The following is a 9,392-nucleotide window of genomic DNA, read 5'->3' on the forward strand; positions in this document are numbered from 1 at the left end:
AAATTATTTTAACTTTGCCTAATCAGCCTCCAACTGTTGTGCAGATGTTAACAGCATACAGCAAAATAGGTAGACCACAACACCTTACTAATTTACAAATCAATGCGTTGAAAAAAACATTAAAAAATAATTTGACAAAACAAATAGATAAATTTAAAAAGCTTTTAGAAAAACAAGAAAAACTTTAAGAAAATTCTGTTAACACTGCGCAGTTAGACTCTGATAAAAAGCCTTCTTGCTTTGCTTGTGGTAAACCAGGTCATGTTAAAAAGGATTGTCCTGCGAAAACATTTCCACCAAAACAACTTTTTATCTGCCCTCAATGCCAAAAAGGGAGGCATCTTGCTAAGCACTGTCACTCTCTTTTTGATATCGATGGCAAGCCTCTGTCGTTAAACTTCAAAAACAGTGCGCATTACCACCGTGCTGACACAAGTAGTGGTACCACCTGGCAACCAGGTACCACTCAAATGGTAGTGGTACCTCAGTCATTTGTGCCTCAATCAACCAATCCTCAAATGGTTCCAGCTCAGTATCCTCAAGCACAAGAATTAAATTGGCCTCTTCAAAACTAATTGCTCTATTAAGTAATTTATGCTGAATAAACATTCCTACTAGAGTTGTCAATCTTTTTCAGCAAAGACAAGATTTTTTTAATTGTAGGCAAAATCAATAACAAATTTCTTAGACTCTCAGTTCTTCCTACTGTTGTCTCAGTAAACTCTAATGAAGAACTAATGATTTTAGCTCTTGCACTTGAAGTTCCTAGGGTAATTCCTCCAAAAACACCTATTGCTATTGCATTTCTGTTTCCTATGAATACCCACAAGCAAAACAACTTTCCAAAGAATTCAATTGTGTCTGTACCTTCTAGTACCTCAGGTCCAGAGGTCTTTTGGGTGCAATGTTTGGATCGTTATCGACCTCAATTAACTTGTAGCCTAACTCACTGTAGTAAAACAATTTATGTTACAAGCATGCCAGATACTGGCGCAAATGTCACTGTAATTTCTCCCATGTTCTAACCGAATAATTAGAATTTAGTAGCTCCTTCAGGTTCCCTCACCGAGATTGGAGGTGCTACTGTGTGTCTGCAAAGTACATCCATGATTAACATTACAGGTCCTGAAGGAAAGACTGCAGCGGTGCGTCCTTTTGTTGTTCAGAAGCCTCTCATCGTATGGGAGAGAGATGTCCTATCCCAATGGGGAGCAAAACTGGAAGTGGGCCTGTGATGACAACCACATCGAAACCTGCCACTTTAAAAATTACCTAAAAAACTGATCATCCTATATGGATTGATCAATAACCTCTGACAGAGAAAAAATTAAATATCCTTAATAAATTGGTAAAAGAACAATTACAGCAGGGTGACATCGTCCCAACAAACAGTCCCTAGAATTTGCCAATCTTCGTCATCCACAAAAAGACATCAGACTCCTCGAGGTTGCTTCATGACCTGAGGAAGATCAATGAGGTGATCGAAGACATGGGACCCCTTCAACCTGGACTGCCTTCTTTACCAATGATCCCAAGACACTGGCCTCTCGTCGTCATTGATTTAAAAGACTATTTTTTCCACATTCCACTTCATCCTGATGATGCTCCAAGATTTGCTTTTTCAGTTCCTGTCATCAATCTAACAAAACCCGTGCAAAGATATCACTAAAAATCACTGCCACAAGAGATGAAGAACTCGCCTATAATTTGTCAATATTTCGTCGCCCAAGCTTTGTCTCCTGCTCGACAGAAGTTTCCAAGATCCATGATTCTACACTACATGGATGATTTGCTCATCACAGCTTCAGTGCAGGAAGAGATGGAGCAAACCTGTGCTTGTGTTGTTGCTGAAATCCAAAAAGCTAGATTTGAAATCTCTACAACAAAAATCCAGGAAGTTCCACCCTAGAAGTATCTGGGATGGAAGATGACCGAAGCGACAATAACACCACAGAAGATACAGATCCAGATCAGTGTCAACAACCTGCAACACTTACAACAACTCTTAGGAGAAACCAATTAAGTCAGTCCTGTTTTAGGAATCACCAATGATGAACTAAATCCACTTCTCCATTTGCTGAGAGGAAGCTGCGACATCACTTCTCCAAGAACCTTAACCCCTAAAGCTCGTGTTGCACTCAACAATATCACAGAAGCTCTCCAAAGAAGACAAGCTCATTGCTGCATTCCTAAAAAACCTTTCCTTTTTACAGTTTTAGGAGAAAAAATGCAACTTTGTGGTCTCATTTTTCAGTGGGACCCTTCTGAGCCAAATCCTTTGTTGATAATAGAATGGATTTTTCTTCCCTACAAGTCTCCAAAGACAATTTTCACAGTCTTAGAAATGATTGCACAAAATGTAATAAAGGCCAGAACCAAATTGTTAACTTTAGCAAGCCAAGAACTTGCAGTTATCTATTTGCCATTAAAAAAAGACTATCTTAATTGGGCAATGCAAAATTCTGATGATTTACAGTATGCTTTCTTGGGCTTCCCAGGTGCTTGTTCTGTTCACTACCCATCTCACAAACTATTGCAAGTAAAATTGAGTTTTAGAGAAAAACCTAAATTAAGTGAAGAACCTTTAAATGCAGTCACTCTCTTCACTGATGGCTCTAGCAAAAGTCACAAATCGGTCATAATTTGGTTGAACCAAAAAACTAATGCTTGGGAGTCAGACATTCAAATAGTAGAAGGGTCTCCTCAGATTGTTGAGCTTGCTGCTGTGGTTCGAGCTTTTCAGCTTTTTCCTCAACCTCTTAACTTGACAACAAATTCTGCTTATGTTGCTAATGTAGTTAAGAGATTAGAAGAGTCAATTTTAAAAGATGTTAGTAATAATACTTTATATTGTTAGCTTTCATGTCTTTATATAACTTTACAATATAGAACTAATCCATATTTTGTTTCTCATATCAGAGCTCATTCTTTGCTTCCTAGATTTTTAGTAGAAAGAAACGCGAGAGCAGACAAACTAACAATAGTCATTTCAAACACTTTGCCAAACATTTTTGAACAAACAAAACTGAGTCATGCCTTTTTTCACCCAAACACACAGGCACTTGTGCGAATGTTTCGAATTACTAAAAGTCAAGCTAAAACTATCATCAATACTTGCCCTGACTGTCAGCTTATGCAGCCTCCTGTTTCCACAAGAGTGGTCAGTCCACGAGGTTTGCAAAGCCTGCAGTTATGGCAAACAGATATCACTAAATACACTTCCTTTAGTAAAGTTAAAAACATTCATGTTTCAGTAGACACGTTCTCTGGTGCAATGTTTGCTTCTCTTCACACAGGTGAAACAGGCAATCATGCCTGTCATCATTTTCTGCAAGCTTTTGCTTCATTAAGTGTACCCCAAAAAGTAAAAACTGACAATAGTCCTATATACATATCTCAAAAATTGGCCACATTCCTAAAAGAATGGGGTGTTCGTCACATCTTTGGTATTCCTCACTCTCCCACAGCCAAACAATTATTGAAAGGGCACATCAAACATTGAAACGCATTTTAGACCAACAGAGAGAAAGAGTGGAGGTCACATGTCAGATGAGGCTGAACAAAGTTTTATATGTTTTTAATTTCCTAAACAGTTCGTTTGCAAAATCTAATCCACCAATTTTTAAGCATTTTTCAAATAACACTCAGGCGAAACTGAAAGAAAATCCACCTGTTTTAATTAGAAACCCTGAGTCTGGACAAATTGAAGGTCCTTTCTGATTCATTACCTGGGGCAAAGGGTATGCTTCTGTCTCTACAGGTGCAGGAATTAGGTGGGTCCCAGCCAAAAACGTCAAACCATATGGCACCCCAGAACGTGTTGACGAGTCCAGAACCGAGGAAGCAAGTACGCAGACGTGAGCTGAGCAGAGAGATCCCAGGTCACGTCTGACGTTCCTTGTGCATCGGTGGAACCTGCAAACTCTGATTTTGTGTTAATGTTATTTATAAGTGTGTCAATTGTATGTCAAATGTTGTTTTGTAGAGCTGACTTTTGGCAAAAGTTTGGGCTTTTGTTTTTGTTAAAAGGAAAATTTTAAAAATTGATATATATGTAAGGATTCTGCCAAAACTGAGCTCATGGATAAGATGAAGCAAATGCAAGTTGTATGTTGGTATTGGTGGGTTTTAATTCTTTTTTGTTGTGCAGATTTGCCTGTGGAACAACCAAAAACAAATGTTTGGGTGACCTCAGCCAAGGCAGCTAGCTCAGATACCATATGTTTGTCTAATTTGGAACCAGAAAAACCTTTCTCAACTTGTCTGGTTGGTGTGCCAGTAAAAGAGTTGCCTTTGTTCAAAAAACAATCCAATGGTAAGCTAGGTGAAATTGACAATGGAAACAACCCCACATTGAATTGGAACATTTGAGCAAAAAAACTTCCTAAGGCAGCTTCTGAACCCCAAGAATTGGAAATCCTTGGTTCTTTAACAATGGATTTTTGCTTTACCTTCATAGCTAGTGCTTGGTGAAAAGGTGATTCTCCAAAGTTTAATGTTACTCCCCATTATTTTGCATACAAAAATTTGAGGTTTTGGTGTAATTTTTCAAACAGTTGGGATGTGCTTCCTGAGGCTGAGCTTTATCCATGGCAATTGCCTAAGGGATATTGGTTCATTTGTGGAGACAGGGCTTGGCAAGGCATTCCAGCACACCTTGAAGGTGGCCCTTGTAGCATTGGGATGCTCACTGTAATCGCGCCCTCTGCTAAAGTGGTCATGAAATGGAAACAAAGGAAAACAAGATCTGCTCATCATTATGATGGAACTGTCAGAATGATTTCATGCCTTGGAAAGCTGCAAGAAGGGTTTCAGCGGGTATAGTTTTACCCCAATTGGCTTCAGCAGTGCCTTTGAAACAATTAGATCGAGTTGGGTGTTGGCTAAGCAAGCAAACTAATGCCACATCCTCTGCCATTAGTGATAGGTTAACTGATGTTGATAGTGTTAGACATGCTACCCTTCAAAATAGAGCAGCAATTGACTTTCTTTTACTGGCACAAGGGCATGGTTGTGAGGAATTTGAAGGACTGTCTTGTATGAGCCTGTCCGATCATTCAGAATCCATTCAAAAAAGCATACAAAAACTGAAAGATTTGACAGCCCAAATTAAAGAGGATGGTGAATCCTGGTTGGATGAGCTGTTCCAAGAATGGAGCTTTGCACCTTGGCTACGGCAACTTTGCAAGATAGGTCTTTATATATTGGGTGTTTTGATAATGATGTTGATAGTAATCCCCTGCATACTTCAGTGTGTGTGACGGATGATGAACAAAACAGTCAGAGAAGTTTTTGTCATACAAGAGAGAGAAGAAGGAAGTGGAAGCACAGAGAGTGTTCAAAATCTGATGGAAATGACTGATGAAGGTATAGAAATGGAGGAGGGTTTTGAGTTAAGACCCTGGAAATGACAAGAGTTTTTTGAACAGTGACTTATAACTATTGTCAGAAGTGATTCATATCTTTGCACTGACTGGGCTTTCACGGCATTAAATTGCTGTGCTGTAACATAGCAATGATTAGTGTCCGCAAGAATAGGCCTCAAGCAAATAGTAAGCAAAAGTGTTTATAGTAGGGCTATGAAAAACAAGTAGTGGACGACACGGTTTTGAAGATTTCTTTTTGAGTCAACAGAGAGGGGGAATTGTGGGAATCCATGGGATTAGAGGATTTTAGGAAAGCTGGGAAAAAGAAAGGCCTCAGTGACAGTAAGGATAGTGAAATGCTAAAGCAGCAGAAAAGATATATCGGCAGTAGCGAAGACATGAGAAATAGAACAATAAAGCTATATAGTTTGGCTTTCAAAGTTGCAAAAAGGTATATTTTAGTAAATATTTAGAACGTTAAATGTGAAAAGGGCTCTATGCTTTGTCTTTTATAAACTAACAATTGTATGAGAGAAAAAGCTGCTATTGTTTTAACCAAAGCTACATGTGGATCATATGGTTGGATAGAACTACTGTCAATATGGTTTTGCTCTATGTAATTGGCTGAAACTAGGTCTGAAACTATCTTAAAATATGTTGCAACATTAAGTTTCCTTGGCCTTCTGTCTGGATAGCGAGCTGCTCACATCTATCCATTGCCATAGCCATGTAATGAGACTGATGCTTCTTAAATAAATAGCAAACGATGCTATGCAGGTGTAGTCCCGTTCTGTTGGTGTCTGTATATAAATGGCCGGTGTCAAAAACGACAAAAATCCATGCTCGGATGAAATCAACATATAGGATAGAACAATATAAGATTAATAATTCTGGGGGCTGAGCCCGCGCTGAGCCTTCCCTGCTGCCGCTCTCTGCAGCTGGCAGAGGACACGAGCCGAGCGGCCGAGCAGCTGCGCCGGGCCCTGCGCTACCTGGAGAGCCCCCAGGAGCCCCTGCGAGAGGCGGCCATCAGCTTCATGGGTGAGCCCGGAGGCCGGGCTCCCTCCCCGGCCCGCCGCAGCTCGGCCCCAGCCCCGCCCGCTGCCCCGGCAGCGCCATCCGGGCCCGGCGCCGTGGAGCCCCGCCTGGCCCGGGCGCTGCTGCCGCCCTCTGGAAGCCGTGCCCTTGGGCGGCAGCGTGCGGCAAGGGCCCGGGCTGAGCCCTGCCGGGCCAGCAGGGCGTGTGGCCGCAGCGCTGGCAGCGCCGCTGGCAGGGAGCTGTGCCGCTGCCGCCCTGACAGGCTCTGTGTTCACAGGGGTGGCTGGGCGGCACCTGAGGGGGCAGCAGGAAGAGCTCCAGCTGATCTGCAGTGGTGAGTGAGGGCAGCCGGCTGACAGAGGGGCCTGACAGCGGGGGCAGCTGCAAGCTCTACCCCGGCTGCAGAGGGCTCTGCTCCCGTGGGCAGAGCACACTGGAATTTCAGGGCCACATGGGGCATTCGTGGCCAGCAGCTTCAGGCTCATCCCCCTGGTTCCTGCTCCCTCCTGGCCATGGCAAGAGCCGGCTGGGATGGCCCTGGCAGGGGGCTCTGCTCGGCTCCCCGCAGATCCAGCTTCTGACCGTGGCTCTGTTCCTCTCTCTTGAAGCCCTTGAACACCTGACGGAGGACATGAGCAGTGCCCTGTCGCAGCTGGCACATCAAACACTGCATGTCCTCCGGGCAAGACAGCGTGGGCACTATTCCATCTTCCAGAGGCTGCAAGATCAGCTGCGCAGGGCTTGGAAGGCTCGGCCTCGTCTGTCGGGGCTCGGCTGGCTGCACTGCCGGAGCTCTGAGGAGAGCTGATCCAGGAGGCCCTCATTGCTGGGGCAACCTGAGCCGGGGGGAATTTTCCATTTCTTTAATATTTTTATTTTCTTTTTTCCCGTTTTTTATCTGTATTGTAAATATAGGATGTGTTCTAATACACAGACTCCCAGGAGCTTTTCTTTGCTGCCCAGGGTCTGCAGGGCAAGAGGGACGAAAGGGTGAAAAGAGAGCTTGTGCTCAGCAGCACAGCAGGCTGAGGTGTCCTGAGGCCCTGAAAGGGGGAAAATGGTGCTTGCACTCAGCCAGCTGCCCAGGCATGCAGTGCTGCAGGGACAATGGCCAGAAGCCCCTTGGCCTGTGGTGGTTCTTCTGAAGCCTTTGTGTTGCCGACAGACCGGGTGGGCAGGGCCGGAGCTGCGCGGATCCCTGCTGGAGCGGTGCCTGGAGATGGCTACAAGGCCTGTGGCAGGCAGGAAGCGCCATCTGTGTCCTCCTGGCCGTGTGCTGCTGGCTGCATTGCTGAGGGCTCCCAGGTGCCTCTGGCTGGGGCTCCTCTGGAGCTCCTGTGGGGCTGCGGCGCTGCTGCCGGGCAGCTTGGCCGCGCTGGGGGAGAGCCTGAGGAGACGGAGCCATGAAGGGATGAGGTGCTGCGGATGCCCTGACGGGAGGAGGCAGTGGGAAGGAACAAGGGCAATGTGTGGCAGTGGGTGGCAGGGGGCTACAAGGGGACAGGAGGCCCCTGAGGAGCCAGGGCGGTGGTGATAGTACAGGCAGAAAATGTTTCTAGAAGCATGGGATATTCAGAACGCTTGGAAAGAAAGGTTGGGCCTGGTAGGCCCTGGGAAAATGTTAGGCTTGACTGGATCATGCCAAACTGCACCTGTATAATCATTGAACAACTATGATAAATGATATGATTGTTAAATGCGATGATTGTTTGGTAATTGGATAGAATTATTGTTTAATCGTAACAAGAATCATGAGAAACGATGTTTGGGGGGTTTGATGGAAATGACAAAAATCCATGCTCGGATGAAATCAATGTATAGGATAGAACAATATAAGATTAATAATTCATATGTAGTTATATAACAATGAGGGTATGAAAACGCGTTCATCCCAAACGCATGTCGGAGTCAGATTTGGGTCTAGGCCCCTGACACCCAGAGCTCTTCAGTAAAAGCACCTGCCTTGCTCCTGGCACCCGGCTGCTCTGGTGCTTCCCCTAAGTGTCGGCCAGGCCTGCGGCAGAAGCCCTCGAGGCCAGGCCTCAGCAGGAGGGTGGGGACAGCCCTGAGGTGCCCAGGCTGGGCTGGCTGGGGACAGGGAGGGCAGGGGGCCCCTGCCAGAGCACAGCCACTGGGTGCTGCCAATAAGGGGCAGGGGGCAGAGGCTGAGCTGGCAGCCAGCCTGGGCCCTCGCAGCTGCCCAGGTCATGGTGCCGTGACCGAGGCCCCCCTGACACAGAGCTCTGGGCCCGCAGAGCTGCTGCCACCATGGCGAGGGGGGCCATGTCTCCTCCAGCAGGTCTCTGGGGCAGGAGAGGGACAGCAGCGCTGCCAGGGCTCGGGGGATGGCAGCTCTGCTTGGGCGGGGACTCTGCCACACCTGCTGATGGCAGCGCTGCCCGGGCCCCAGGGCTCAGAGCAGCATTGGTGCCCTGGCCCACACGTTCCCTGTGCCTGTCACAGCCGCGGGTTTAGGATGGCCAGCAGCCGGGACGTGTCCGAAGGAGGCCGTGCCAGCTTCCGTGGAAGGCCCCGCGCCCTTGCCAGCACGGCTGCCTCGGCAGCCCTGGGGGCTCCTGCTGCTGCCCTGAGCCCGCAGAGCAGGGCAGCGTTTGCTGATGGGCTGAGCCCTTCCTAAAGATCCTGTCAGGCTGTCTTAGACACTTGGGGCCAGGGATTCCTGCCAACCTGGGCCACCTAGGTCCCAGGGCCGGTGGCAGTGTGTGCAAGGGCCGTTGGTGATACGCTGCAGCACGGTCACCATGGTGGCATGGAACGGAACCCGGTGTCCAAGGGCCCTTTGTGACATGTGGCCCAGGCTTCCATGCTCAGAGCATGCAACGGGGCACAACGGGCCAGAGCGGTACCGTGAGGAGCCCTCACACAGTGCACTCGTTCACGTCTGACCCGCAGCTTCTCTGCAGCCTTGTTCCTGCAGCTGACCTGCAGGCCAGAGCACAGGACTCTGTGACCTGTGGCCTTCCGAGG

General features: G+C 46.8%; 1 long non-coding RNA gene across 1 annotated transcript; it reads left to right on the forward strand.

Moving 5' to 3' along the window:
- Positions 1-6,522: 6,522 nt before the first annotated feature.
- LOC135309374 (uncharacterized) lies at positions 6,523-7,333 on the forward strand. Its single transcript, XR_010369647.1, has 2 exons — positions 6,523-6,738; positions 7,013-7,333. It is a non-coding gene; the product is annotated as an uncharacterized LOC135309374 (long non-coding RNA).
- The last annotated feature ends 2,059 nt before the right edge of the window (positions 7,334-9,392 follow it).

Source organism: Passer domesticus, chromosome 10 (assembly GCF_036417665.1).
Source record: "Passer domesticus isolate bPasDom1 chromosome 10, bPasDom1.hap1, whole genome shotgun sequence".
NCBI classification, from domain to species: Eukaryota; Metazoa; Chordata; class Aves; order Passeriformes; family Passeridae; genus Passer; species Passer domesticus.